Source organism: Pan troglodytes, chromosome X (assembly GCF_028858775.2).
Source record: "Pan troglodytes isolate AG18354 chromosome X, NHGRI_mPanTro3-v2.0_pri, whole genome shotgun sequence".
Taxonomy (NCBI): Eukaryota; Metazoa; Chordata; class Mammalia; order Primates; family Hominidae; genus Pan; species Pan troglodytes.
The window spans coordinates 69778521-69794119 of NC_072421.2; positions in this window are offsets into that span (position 1 = coordinate 69778521).

A 15599-nucleotide genomic window follows, 5' to 3' on the forward strand; every position below is an offset into this window, starting at 1 on the left:
ATCTTGACTTACTGCAGTCTCAACCTCCTGGGCTCAAGTGATCCTCCCACCTCAGCCCCCCAGTAGCTGGGACTACAGGTGTGTGCCGCCATGCCCAGCTAATTTTTTGTAGAGACAGGCTTTCGTCATGTTGCTTAGCCTGGTCTCAAATTCCCGAGCTCAAGCGATCCACCCTCCTCGGCCTCCCAGAGTGCGAGGATTACAGGCGTGAGCCACCGCGCCTGTCTGGTCTCTCTTCTTTCTTGACGTATTCCAAAAACCAAGACCATGGCCGCACCTTCTATTTGTAGACATTTAGAAACTTTCCAAAGTGCTCCAGACACCTCATTAGGAGGATGGTGGAAAGTTTCTGAAATCTTAAACAACTTTCTAGAAGGAGGTGACCATACTCTTTTATCCCACCTCCCTTATTACATACTGCTTGCATTTGTACAGCCCACTAGTATAAGTGCACAGACTCTGGAGAGGGGTGGCCTGGGTTCAGATTCCATCCTTGCTACTTACTCTCTGTGTGGCCATGGGAAGTTACCTAACCTCCCTTGACCTCAATTGTCTCATGTGTAAAAAAAAGAGATAAGAATAACAACTCTATCATGGGGTTGTTATGAGGATTAAACAAATTAATTCATCTAAAGTGCTTAGCACAGTACCTACCACATAAGAAGCCTTAATCAAAGTAGCTGTTCTCATTACTATTAGAAAATAAACTAAGAAATCATTAGGCATCCCTTAAACTTCTCTTTTAGGTTTTCCTTTACTAGCTAGTTCTCACATCTCCTTGCATTCTCAGCCCCTGATTAGAGCACTCGCCTTTATAAGGGAATCTTGGACTGCCGTCATATCCCTCCCTTGGACCTGCCAACCCCTGCCCTTGGGTGGTGCTTTATACCCAACTGCAGCCATAAGGCTCTCATTTGGTGCCAGGACTCTGCACAGAACAGCTTCTGAGGTAATCCTCCGTAGACTGTCAAGCCCAAAAAACCACTCGCTATAGGTCCTTAACCTCATTCTGCATAGGACTAGAAGAAAGAGGTTTCCCAGCCAGACACACTTTATTCAGTCATGGAGGAGTTGAATGGCACCCCTGCATCAGATCAGAAGCTGTTGGCACATTCAGTACTGCTATTCAGGCTACTGCTTATATTTCTGTTAGGCTGGCCCTGGCCCTGGCATCATTTAGCCTATCTTGGGCTCACATCTTTTTTTTTTTTTTTGAGATGAAATCTCCTATATCTGTTGCCTCTCATTTTACTACAGAAACTTGTCAAGGTTTTTGTTTTTTTTTTTAATTATACTGTAAGTTTTAGGGTACATGTGCACAACGTGCAGGTTTGTTACACATGTATACATGTGCCATGTTGGTGTGCTGCACCCATTAACTCGTCATTTACATTAGGTATATCTCCTAATGCTATCCCTCCACCCTCCCCCCACCCCACAACAGGCCCCGGTGTGTGATGTTCCCCTTCCTGTGTCCAAGTGTTCTCATTGTTCAGTTCCCACCTATGAGTGAGAACATGCGGTGTTTGGTTTTTTGTCCTTGCGATAGTTTGCTGAGAATGATGGTTTCCAGCTTCATCCATGTCCCTACAAAGGACATCAACTCATCCTTTTTATGGCTGCATAGTATTCCATGGTGTATATGTGCCACATTTTCTTAATCCAGTCGATCATTGATGGACATTTGGGTTGGTTCCAAGTCTTTGCTATTGTGAATAGTGCCGCAGTAAACATACGTGTGCATGTGTGTTTACAGCAGCATGATTTATAATCCTTTGGGTATATACCCAGTAATGGGATGGCTGGGTCAAACGGTATTTCTAGTTCTAGATCCCTGAGGAATCACCACACTGTCTTCCACAATGGTTGAACTAGTTTACAGTCCCACCAACAGTGTAAAAGTGTTCCTATTTCTCCACATCCTCTCCAGCACCTGTTGTCTCCTGACTTTTTAATGATCGCCATTCTAACTGGTGTGAGATGGTATCTCATTGTGGTTTTGATTTGCATTTCTCTGATGGCCAGTGATGATGAGCATTTTTTCACATGTCTGTTGGCTGCATAAATGTCTTCTTTTGAGAAGTTTCTGTTCATATCCTTCACCCACTTTTTGATGGGGTTGTTTGTTTTTTTCTTGTAAATTTGTTTAAGTTCTTTGTAGATTCTGGATATTAGCCCTTTGTCAGATAAGTAGATTGCAAAAATTTTTTCCCATTCTGTAGGTTGCCTGTTCACTCTGATGGTATTTTCTTTTGCTGTGCAGAAGCTCTTTAGTTTAATTAGATCCCATTTGTCAATTTTGGCTTTTGTTGCCATTGCTTTTGGTGTTTTAGACATGAAGTCCTTGCCCATGCCTATGTCCTGAATGGTATTGCCTAGGTTTTCTTCTAGGGTTTTTATGGTTTTAGGTCTAACATTTAAGTCTTTAATCCATCTTGAATTAATTTTTGTATAAGGTGTAAGGAAAGGATCCAGTTTCAGCTTTCTACATATGGCTATCCAGTTTTCCCAGCACCATTTATTAAATAGGGACTCCTTTCCCCATTTCTTGTTTTTGTCAGGTTTGTCAAAGATCAGATGGTTGTAGATGTGTGGTATTATTTCTGAGGGCTCTGTTCTGTTCCATTGATCTATATCTCTGTTTTGGTACCAGTACCATGCTGTTTTGGTTACTGTAGCCTTGTAGTATAGTTTGAAGTCAGGTAGTGTGATGCCTCCAGCTTTGTTCTTTTGGCTTAGGATTGACTTGGCAATGCAGGCTCTTTTTTGGTTCCATATGAACTCTAAAGTAGTTTTTTCCAATTCTGTGAAGAAAGTCATTGGTAGCTTGATGGGGATGGCATTGAATCTGTAAATTACCTTGGGCAGTATGGCCATTTTCACGATATTGATTCTTCCTAACCATGAACATGGAATGTTCTTCCATTTGTTTGTGTCCTCTTTTATTTTGTTGTTGGGCTCACATCTTGCCCAACATCAGCTGTTGTCAACAACACCTGTGCTCATCTAATCATTTAGCTCAGGTGTCTCAAGCACTTTTTACCTGCCAAACAGTGTGTGTGTGTGTGGGGTGTGTGTGTGTGTGTGTGTGTGTAGTGTGTGTACATATGTGCATAAGGATAAGTTGAAAGAGTCAATGAACAGAATGAAGCCTACTTGCAATCCAGTGCAGCACTGTGAGTCTGGGCTTTGGAGACAGATGGGCCTGATGCAAATCCTAGCTCTGCTTCTTGTCAGTTGGGCAATGTGGGACAAGTTAATCTGTCTTACTTTGATCAGCTATAAAAGGAGGATAGTAGAAAGATATACCGTGAAGAGTTACTGCAAAAATAAGAGGTAGCATATGTGAGTGCCTGATAGAGACCTAATCAATGATTTTTGTAATTATTATTTTCCCTAGACCCAATTCTCAACTAGGGTGTTGCCCCTTGAAATTAAAAAGGAGAATCTACATGCAAAAATGAATAATTTGGACTCCTAACCTTATATCATGTACAAAAGTTAACTCAAAATGGATCAACGACATAACTGTAAGAGCTCAAGCTGTAAAACCGTTAGAAGACAGTGTAGTTGTAAATCTTTGTAACCTTGAATCAGGCAATGGTTTTTTAGATATAACACCAAAGGCACAAAAGACAAAAAGAAAAACTAGGTAAATTGAACTTTATGAAAAGTAAAAACCTTTGTGCTTCAGAGGTTACCAAGAAAGGGAAAAGACAGCCCAAAGAATGGACAAAAGTTTTGTAAATCTTATGGCCAAGTACAGTGGCTCACGCCAGTAATCCCAGCACTTTGGGCCAAGGTGGGGGGATCACTTGAGGTCAGGAGTTCGAGACCAACATGGCAAACATGGCGAAACCCCATCTCTTTTTAAAATACGAAAATTAGCTGAGTGTGTTGGCACACACCTGTAGTCCCAGCTACTCAGGAGGCTGAGGCACAAGAATCGTTTGAACCCAGGTTGCAGTGAGCAGAGATCGTGCCACTGCACTCCAACCTGGGCAACAGAGCAAGACTCTGTCTCAAAAAAAAAAAAAAAAAAAAAAAAAGAAGGTTTGCAAATCATATATCTAGTAAAGAACTTGTATCCAGAATATATAAAGAACTCTTAAAACTCAGCAATAAAAAGACAAACAACTCAATTTAAAAATGAACAAAGATCTGAATAGACAGTTCTCCAAAAAAGATATACAAATGGCCAACAAGTACATGAAAAGATGTTCAACATCATTATCCATGAGGGAAATTTAAATCAAACCACATGAGATCCCACTTCCCACCCAATAGATTTGTTGTAATCAAACATACAAAGAATAAGTGTTGACAAGGATGTGGAGTGACTGGAAATCTCAAATACCACTGGTAGGAGCATAAAATGGTGCAGCCTCTATGGAAAACAGTACAGCAGTTACACAAAAGGTTAAACATATGACCCAGGTTACCGTATGACCCAGTAATTCCACTCTTAGGTACATACTCAAGAGAAATAAAAGCATATGTCCCCATAAAAAAAAGCTTGTACATAAATGTTCATAGGAGCATTATTTGTAATAGCCAAAAGATGGAAACAACCCAAATGTCCTTCAATGTGTGAGTGGATAAACAGTTGTGGTATATTCATATGATGGAATCAGTCATAAAAATGAATGAAGTACTGATATATGCTACAACATGGATGAACCTTGAAAACACTAGGCTAAGCAAAAGAAGCCAGACACAAAGCCCATATACTGTATGATTCCATTTCTATAAAATGCCCAGATTAGGCAAATCCATAAAGACAGAAAATAGACTAGTTGTTGCCAGGGGCTGGAGTGGGGAGGATAATAGAGAGCTAATAAGTTTAGGGTTTCTTTTGGGGGGTGTGATGTTATGAAATATATATTTGGTCTTTGTCTCCATTTCCTGGCATACAACTCCGAAAATCCTTGGAGTCTCCAAAGTGATGTCTTTTTGTATGCCTATGAGTTGACTGATGGTTGGCGGTCCCTAGGTAGCCCAAGGATAGGGACTGGTCACTGGAAAGACCAAGGCATGAATAGAGGGTTGGGACTTTCAGCCCAACCTCCAGGGACGGGAGAGGGGCTGAAGGTGAAGTTGATCACCAATGGCCAATCATTTAAACAATCATGCTTACATAATGAAGCCTCCACAAAAACTCAAAAGAACAGGGTCCAGTGAGCTTCTGGATAGCTGAACACGTGAAGATTCATGGAGGGTGGCCCACCCAAGTAGAACATGGAAGTTCTGTGCCCCTTCCCACATACCTTCCTTGCTTGATGCATCTCTTCATCTGTATCATTTTTTATGTCCTTTATTATAGACCAGTAAATGTCAGTAAGTGCTTCCCTGAGTTCTGTGAGCTGCTTTAGCAAATTAATAGAAGAAAAGAGGGGGTAATGGGAACTCCAATTTGAAGCTGGTTGTCCAGAAGTTCCAGAGGCTAGAACTTGCAACTGGTGTGTGAAGAAGGGGGGACGCAGTCTTGGGGACTGAGCCTTCAACCTGTGGGATATGATGCTATCTTCAGGTAGATAGTATCAGAATTGAACTGGAAGACATCTGTGTCTACTGTAGAATTGATTGCTTATTTGGCGAATGGGGAGAGAAAATCCCACACATTTGGTTACAGAAGTTTCTGTGTTGATTGTTGTTGTGGTGTGAGAACAGAGGAAAAACAGTTTGTTTTTCCACTATCACCGGGAAATGATCTAAAATTCACTATGATGATGGATATACAACTCTGTGAATATACTAAAAAGCCATTGAATTGTCTGCTTTAATTGATTGAATTATATGGTATGCGAATTATATCTCAGTATAAATTTTGCTTGGTGCTATGTCTCACGCTGGTAATCCCAGCACTTTGGGAGGCCGAAGTGGGAGGATTGCTTGAGCCCAGGACTTCAAGACCAGCCTGGGCAACATAGTGAGGCCCCACCTCTACAAAAAAAAAAAATTAAAATTAGCCAAGCCTGGTGGCACACACCTGAAGTTCCAGCTACTCTGGAGGCTGAGGTGTGGAGATTACCCTAGCCCAGGAGCTTGAGGATGCAGTGAGCCATGATCACGCCACTGTTCTGTAGCCTAGGCAACAGAGTGAGACCCTGTCTCTAAAAAAAAGATAAAACTGTTAAAGGAAAAAAAAGGAATGAGAAAAAACTACCCAGAGCCACCACGGTGGACTTGAAAAAGTTATGGTTATTTCTTGATGATAAGCTTAACAAGGGGTGGATTATTCATGCCTCCCCTTTTTAGACCTTATAGGGTAACTTCCTGATGTTGCCATGGCATTTGTAAACTGTCATGGTGCTGGTGGGAATGTAGCAGTGAGGATGACCGGAGGTCACTCTCATCGCCATCTTGGTTTTGGTGGGTTTTAGCCAGCTTCTTTACTACAGCCTGTTTTATCAGCAAGGTCTTTATGACCTGTATCTTGTGCCGACCCCCTATCTCATGCTGTGACTAAGAAGGCCTAACTTACTGGGACCGCAGCCCAGCAGGTCTCATCCTTATTTTACCCAGCCCCTATTCAAGATGGAGTTGCTGTGGTTCAAACACCTCTGACATTTCCCCCCTCACTTTTATAAGAGAACCCTTAATCCTAAGGGTTGCAGAGGGACAAAGATCCATCTTCTAATGAATAGCGGTGATGATATTCCTGTCTAACTATTAGATCTCTTGCAATCAGGGTAGAGAGGAGCTCAGTCAGAAAGCATTGGTATGTCGTGGGCCATTCACAATTCTGAGTTCTGACAAAAGGTGATATCTTGAAGATTAATAAGTATTCAATGTAAGAAAACATTCGGTAAGCTTATCCTGCATTCCTACGCAAAGAGTACAACAGCAATATATTCCACAATAGTAAAGCAAAATAAGTAAAATTGTCCCTAGTAAACTAAATTAGAAAGCTTTCCATGAACTAGGCATTTGTTGGAACCAAGCTAATATGGGGTTGCTAGCCAATTTCAATATGTGCCCAGAATTGGAATACTGATCCAGATTTTTACATTGCCCATCCCTCTTGTTTCTTCTGAGAAGCAGTCAGAGATCACCGGATGATTCACAGGAATAAGCAGAGTCAGTATAAATTGCAGAAAAATACTTAAAAACAACTAATGAGACTAAAAGCTAATAACAGGTATACCACAATTCTTGAAACATAATTTTTTCTCTCTCCAGTCTCCCATTTTTACTAAAGGTAAATCATGGTAAGACTGATTTGCTTTATTATACCTGGTTGGACTGTTTGTATAAAGTGCAGCAAGAATAATTATTTTTCACATAAGCCCTTTTTAAATTGGCTTTAATGGAGCTCTATTTCTTTCCTTTTTTTTTTTTTTTTTTTTTTTTTTTTTGAGATGGAGTCTTGCTCTGTCGCCCAGGCTGGAGTGTAGTGGCACGATCTCGGCTCACTGCAAGCTCTGCCTCCTGGGTTCATGCCATCCTCCTGCCTCAGCCTCCTGAGTAGCTGGGACTACAGGCACCTGCCATCATGCCCGGCTAAGTTTTTGTATTTTTAGTAGAGATGGGGTTTCACTGTGTTAGCCAGGATGATGTCGATCTCCTGACTCATGGTCCGCCCACCTTGGCCTCCCAAAGTGCTGGGATTACAGGCATGAGCCACCGTGCCCGGCTGATGGAGCTCTGTTTCATAGATGGAATCTCAGATCTTTTTAAAGCCGAGCCCAGCCATGGATTTGTGCCCTCAAATACCCATAAGTTGAGTAAATCCCTCTCCCCTTGAGGTCCCAAGATAACTTGGGGCTCCTGGGCCTGTCAGAAGGTGACATTCTTTAAACTTACCACAGGTCAGGAACCTTGTACAGGAACTGTGTAGACAAGGTATGAGGCCAGTTTCCCAAGGGGCTTTTATTGGCTCTATAAGTCAAGTTTGATTCCTTAAAGGAAAGTACACCATTCCATTCAAAGCCTTGGTAAAATAACCAGTTCCTCAAATTGTGTCCTGTTGCAAAAGAAAACAGATTCTTACTGCACTTATGCAAATAACTATTGCTATAAGTTAAGAACACTCACAACTAGTTTCCAAATTCTGGAGAAATCAGGTAGAGAGAAACAAATATGCTCCAAGTTTTATTCCCAGGAATATACTTTACTCAATTGTTAAAAGCTGTAAATAGCTTAAAAGAAAAGTTTCTTTGACTCTGAAAAACAAAACAAAAGGATCTGCAATGCTTTAAGCTAAGTTAAAAAAGATTGCTTCAGTCTTCTATTAGGTCAGTCCATTCAGTCAACTCCTGTTCTGCTTTATATTCATGAACATTTCAGCTTTCCATGAGTCTTGAAAGTTTTTCCTCTATTCTAATGTCATAATCTCCAAAGTTATTAGAAACCTGCATTCAAGAACACCTGTTAGAGTCCTGTAGCTGATTATAAACCACCTTTTAAAGAGGATCAAAACAAGACAACAATTGTCTGTGGATGACAAAATGTCTTAGGGCAGCCACAGCCAAAAACATGATTGACAAAGAAATTTGGTTACCTCTATGGCACACAATGATTTTATGTAATAATTATAATTATTACTGATAATATATGCTAAGTTATATTAGGATTGTAAGAGTTTCCCATAATTTTGAACACATACCAATAACATATTTCTAGAAATACAGCCCAAAAAAAGCCAAACACCATTTTATATTTGAGAATGTTTCCTGTATGACTTTTATACCAAATAAGCCAAATGTCACTTTTGGACTTTAGGCAACCTAATATCTAAAAGATTAATTAGGTCAGAAAAAGTCATAGTTTATAATTTCACTTTGGAAAGCTTATCAAATATTAAAGGCTTAAGTCACTTGATATTATAAAAAGAATCCCAGGTCACCGTAAGTCACTCATTTAACCAAAATGATAAATATTTTAAAAAGGCAAAACCCCATACTCACTAAGAGAGGAGAGAATCAGCTTTCTAAACAAGACCCAATAAAGACAGCATGAGGCCAATTGAATCTTGAATCTGTCTTTTCTTTTTCCCCTCCCTTTTTCCCTGCCATTTATCCAAAGGCATAGACAAAAACCTTTCATTATCTTTTCATATTATGTAAAAATCTTTTTTGAAACAGAAAACCAAATTTCATATTTGCATTAGTGCATTTTTCATGCCAAAGCTAGTTTTAAATAACATTTTATAAGTTTATCCCGTTTTAATTAGTTTGATCATAAGGTATGATTTTCATAAACCTCTTATAACTCTTTATAATTTTTGTTAAACAGATCAATCTTCTAAGAAAACCCTGTTATTTGGACACGTGGGCCCAAATTCTGGCACCAAATCAGTATGCTTTTAGTCCAATGTTCAGTTTATGGAAAAACTGAATACCCCTTTAATTTGAGCGAATATGTTCACACACAGAATTTCTTTTACAAGATTAATTTTTCACAAACCTTCCATAACTTGCTCAAACCTTCAGCTTTATCTTATCTAATTAAAACAATCCATTAACCCTTTAATCCAGGCAAGAAAAAAAAATCCACATTCCCATGCCTTTTTATAATCTTTTACCAAAAACACATTTCACTTTCTTTACACACTTTGCATGTAAAACTGTTTCTTTAAGCCGGGCGCGGTGGCTCACGCCTGTAGTCCCAGCTACTCGGGAGGCTGAGGCAGGAGAATGGTGTGAACCCAAGAGGTGGAGCTTGCAGTGAGCCGAGATCACACCACTGCACTCCAGCCTGGGCGACAGAGCGAGACTCTGTATCAAAAAAAAAAGAAAAAGAAAAACTGTTTCTTTAGTAGTCTCAAATACGTGTTACACGGTTAATTCTTAGCAACTTTTACTTTTGGTGAAAAGCTTGGCTAGTAAGCCATTGTAGTTAGGTACCAGGTCTGGAGTCTAGAACATCAGACAGAAGTGCAGATAAAGGCTGACTCTTTCCAGCATACGTAGGGGGCATGGCTGTCCATATGTCCCCAGGCCTTATCTAGAATCTAATGCTCCAAGGTAGTAGGTAAATTGAACAATTTTCAAAAGTCAAAGAAGCAGTTTATGACCTTAAAGCATTTAGCAAAGCTAGTATGTGACCGAATTTAGACCAAATGTCTGAATTTTGAAGACATTTTTATTTTACCAGTAACCTTTAAAACTGTTTTTATTTCCCAAAGATTACTAAAGTCACATGAACCAAAAGGCTTTGTACTTTTACTTTTCTGATAAAATATTTGATTTAAGCTCTTATTTTTAAACCAATTAATCAAAACTCTTTTATACTACACACACAACACATATACATACACAGACAGACAGAAGATAAAAGAGTCATTCCCTAAGCCAGGAATTGAACCCTGAAGCCAGGCCACCACGGTGAAGACACAAAGCCTTAGCTACTGAGCTACAGCACTGGGAAGTTTCCATTTCTCTTCCTAGAAGGAGCCTAGAACAGCCAATTTTGAACTTGCAAAAGCTTTTAACTGCTTGAGATAATTTTAAGGGCTAACTATAACATGAAACCCCAAATTCCTGTCCACTGGATGATGGCAACCAAGAGAAAGTACTGCCACGTGGTTACAAGGTTAAGCTCCCAAGGACATTTTTCAACATGTAGTCTCTGGCGAGACAGTCGCCCTGAGTAACAGACAAGATAAGAAATGGAAAGGAGAGAAAGAAAGAGAGAAAAACATTGCTGCGGCAGGATGGGGAAGGCGAGTTGCTCACGGAGGCCAGAGAAAGATCCACCCATTGCAACGCCACTGAAAAGTTCAGGTTTTGTTGAAGGGATCTTTTTTGAAGGTTTTGTTTGTCAAAGGGATCTTTTCCAGCATTCCCATCAGCTCTCAAGTTTCCCTCTTTAGGGAGGAAAAAGCTCCCCATGTCCAATGATCCTGTATATACCTAATCTTGTCACCTACAGCCATCAGCAAAGGCAGATTAATTCAAAGAGAATAGCAGTTAATAGTAGTGCCAAACTCGTTCTTAGTCGAGAGGGACTTTACTGAGAGGGATCTCCAACCCCCTAAATCTTAGAAGGGACTCTAACGCTCCTAAGTTGGGCTTCTAACCCAAGGTCAGTCAAGCGTCCTTGACTTTTATTAAGAGGGGCCTTTAACCTTCTCTGTCTTAGGAGAGACACTAACTCCCCTAAATTGGGCCTGTAACTCAATCCCATCCTTTACACTGGTAAATGCACCCCACTTACCCAAAGTCGGCCAATTGGTGCTGCAGACTATTTCCTTTGGGTTGGGGGTCTCCTCAGTATCGTTCCTTCAGGGTTTTCCAGAAAGATGTTACCAGAAAAGGGTCCAGATCCAGACCCCAAGAGAGAGTTCTTGGATCTTGCACAAGAAAGAATTTGGGGTGAGTCCATAGAGTAAAGTGAAAGCAAGTTTATTAAGAAATTGAAGGAATAGGAGAATGGCTACTCCATAGGCAGAGCAGTCTGTTTACCAATTTCTGGTTATCTGTTGACTTCCTGCCAAGCTAGTTAAAGATTTAGCACCATTGTCTAACTCATCACTATTTTGTATTCTTTTTTGGTTACCCCAGTAAGCTATGCAATATACTAACACTTTCTATGTTTTTGTTCCATCAAGTATGAGCTGCATCTTTTGAGTCCCCACTTGGTAGGCTAAGGTAGTGGCACCCTTCTTCTTCCCCTCAGCTCTGTACCCCACCCACCCTTCTCACCAGGTGGTGCTTTGGCAAAACACTTGGTCCTTATTTTGAAAGACCTTGTCTTTAAAAATACAAAAAATTAGCTGGGCGTGGTGGCACGCGCCTATAGTCCTAGCTACTCGGGAGGCTGAGGCAGGAGAATGGCGTGAACCCGGGAGGCAGAACTTGCAGTAAGTCGAGATCGCTCCACTGCACTCCAGCCTGGGCGACAGAGCAAGACTCCATCTCAAAAAAAAAAAAAAAAAAAAGGTGGAAGATGTGAAAGATAAAACTAATTTTTATTAAGCATTTACTATGTGCCAGGAACTATGCATGCATCATCACATTCAATCCTTATCGTAGTCCTGGGAGGGAAATATCATAACTGCAATTTTAGAAATGAGAAAACTGTGACCGGACCATGCATCTGGTAGGGGGTCAAGCTGAGATTTGAAGCAAAGTTGAATCCAAAGCCCCTACTATTTTTTCCAGAGCCCCAAGCATCCTTCAACTTCAGTTTCATCTGCAGATTTTTAAGTCTCTTTTCTGTAGCCAAGGCTTGGACTAGCAGTCTTTAGCTATTTTTAGAACCCCACAGTGATTCCTGCTCATTCACCAATGCTGCAGCCTCTTCCCAGAGGGCAAAGAAAAGGGTGACTTGAGAGGAACCTGAAGGCAAATGAACCATCCCTATGGGGTGTGGGGAGAGTAGATCATCTGGATGGGTTTGCTGATTCAGTTGCATGCCTGGCAGGCTTCTCTCTACCTCGTGGCTCTGGCGTTGGGCTTTGGAAGCCAGTACAGAAGTCCCACGTGGTCCCTGAGGTGACATGGGAATCATTTTACCGCATCACCAGGGCTCCGCCTGCCAGCATGCTGCCTTTGATTTGAGAAGCAAATACAGAATTTTGAAGATTGTAGCTGACTCAGACCATTGTTCTGGCATTGCGGTCATAGACACATGTGGGAAATTCCCAAATTGACTTTCCCACAGAGCTGTTTTGGAGTGGGGGACAAAAAGAGTTCGGGGGCGGAGAATGTATTTTAGTTATTTATTTGATTAGTGCTTGTTAAATCTTTGGACTGTTTCAACTAGAGGCACTGAATGGGATTTCCCCAGGGGTCACTTCTGGGCATCTAGAAGAGTCAAGAGGTCAAAAGGCCCAGACTCAATTTTCCATACTGAGGAAGGAGAGACTAATAACATAAAACAGACAGTCCCAGATTCTTTCTATTGGTCTACAGGCTGCTGTCACAGAAAAACATTTGGACGTTCCCACCCACATACTTTCCCCCAACCCATGTCCTCTGGGTTCTCCCTCTCTGTTGGCGATCCAGCCATCCAGCCCACCTAGGAGTCATCTTCATTCTGCCATCTCCTTGCCTCATAACAACCCTTCTCCTTCACCCGTGGGCCACCCCCTCTACACACACACACACCCATACCCAAGACCACCCCCCTCACACTGTTGATTTGCAGGGTCTTACACATTCACCCTTTCTCCTTTCTTGTTAGTGACCTCCAACCTCATCACCTCAGGCCTACTACTTTCTGTGCCTCCAGTTACACCTCCCACAACACTGGCCTGGCCCCAATCCATCTTGTCAACACTGCTAGATGAATCTTCCTGCAGAACAGCTTTCCAAGGCCTGCTCAGACTTCCCCAAGGCTTCTCTGCTGCTTCCAGCATAAAATCCAAATGCCTCAGCCTGGTTTTCGAGACCCCATTCTACCTGCTCTCTATTTCTATTTCCAAGCTCTGTTCTTGCCACTTCCCTACTGGACTGAGAACTTCTTGAAGATGAAGAACAAGGCTGGCTAACTACTGGGGCTGTGACAGGACAGGAGAGTGTCTAGGACATTGGGAGTCAGGACCTGTTTGCTGAGGGAGTGAAGGAATGAAAGAATGAGCGTGGTTAAGCCGTCACAAGACTCATTTTGCCAAATAGTTGTGCAGGGTCCTCTGTCACTGACCAGTTGGGTGACCTTGAATAAGTCCCTTCCTCTTTCTGGGCTTCGTGTCTTCAACAGGTGTCTCAAACTTGCAGCTCTTGGGCCCAAAGGGCCTGCAAACATGTTTTGTTGGTTGGCACATTAACGTGATTTTGAATGCCTTTCTGGAAAGCGTGTGTGCTGTGGTTCCCCACTCTTCTCCCATTTTCTTACACCTCCCCACCTCCCTTATTTTCATTAGCTGCTTGGTGCCTAAAGGCATTTACATTTGTGACTCTTGGATTAGGTGGTGTTTACTCACCTTTCAACTCTGGCGTGGCTGGAATTCTCTGTTTGACCTGCTTTGAAATGAAAATTGCAAGTGCTTTGCTTAAGTGATTTCCAGTGTCATCTAATATACAGCAGTCAGGCCAGACTAACTTTGCCTTCCCAAAACAGGCCACCAAAGAACAGTGGAATATGCCGTTAGTATTTCTGACTTTGGCAGTCAGCTGCAGAGGGAGATTTTATTCCATTGAAAATAATTGTCTTTACATAGCCCAGCACAAGTGGTGCCCATTTATAGACTAGAAAGGACCAAGCACAGCGTGCCTATTGGCAGCCAGCTGGGCCTATACAGAGGGCACTGGTTGCAGGCACAAAGTGTGAATTTAGCCCAAGTTGCCTAGCCCAGTCCTTTCCAGAACAAAGTGCTGAATGAGGGGTGTGTGCTAGAAGCATTTCTCTCTCTCTGTCTCTCTATGTCTCTCTGTGTGTCTTTCTCTTTCTCTCTCTCTCTCTCTCTCTCTCTCTCTGTCTTTGGCTGTCAGTGGCCTAGTTTGCACTAAGACTCCATAGAGATACGCACAGAGGGCAGGGAAGATCAAGGAGGCATTCTCATCACTGGGTTCCTTTGCATTAGCCAGGCCCAAGGGCCACATGAGTTGCAGATCTGCCTGGCCACAGGCAGGCAAGGCACAGCTCACTGGGAGATGCTAGACAAACACAGCAGCTGCTGGAAGGCACTTGCGTAGTCTGGACAGCAACTGAGTCCCACACATTTGGGCAGCATCTGGGTGAAAGGTACTGGGAGGTGGGCAGAGAGGGCTGGTGTGGGTGTATGTGCCCATCACTGGGCATAGTCAGGCACTGGGTCAAAGTGGAAGCACTGATGGCCTGTGGAGCCAAATGGCTGCAGTCACTGGGTGTATGTCTACATACACACCTGGTGTGTCCCCAAAATCAGTGTGGAGGGCGTAGAGGGGCTATTCAGTTAGGGACACATAATAACATATCCCTGTATGTAGCAGTTGTAGGCATCTGAGATGGTGGGGTGGGGAGGTGAGGAAGGAAAAGGGGAGAAGAAAGACTGTTTCTGACTAAGCTGTTTCATGTGTCCAGAACAACTGCAGGGAGCTTCCTGGGGTGAAAAAGATTGACTATGTATCTTTGTCTCCCTGTTTCTGCCCTGTCCTGCTCTGCTGCTTAGGAACTCAGGGAGACAAAGCCCTAGTACTGTTTGTCAAAGTCAAATAGAATGGATAAAGCAAACTTTCCAAAGAAACTTTATGGAACACATTTCAAAGCCCTGGAGAAGCAATTTTAGGGTTTTTTGTTTTGTTTCTTTATGTTTTTGGTTTTCTTTGCATGACTGCCACTAATTTATGTCAGCAAGGCGTTAAGTGAGACACTTAAGATCATTGCGGCTGCCAGGGGAAGTGGGTACACCCGCTTGTGGGGCTGTAAGACAGCACAGTCGCTGAAGGGCATTAGAGCTGGGCTGGGTTGGGCTAGGCTGTGGCTGGGACTGAAGACCGTGAACACAGCGGGACATGATGTGGTGTTGGTATGACTGTGGGTGTGCTGTGTGTTATGTACATGTTTGTGACAGCACTGAGGGACCTGGCTGTAGCTGTAGTGTGTGGATTTGTTCCGTATAGCTTGAAACCAGGGTGCTCTGGCAGCGACAGGAACAAGTATGGGCCACAAAGCCAGAGAGCCCCAGTGTCAGCTAGATGGGAGGGGCGGGAACTTTTCTCACCTTCATTTCC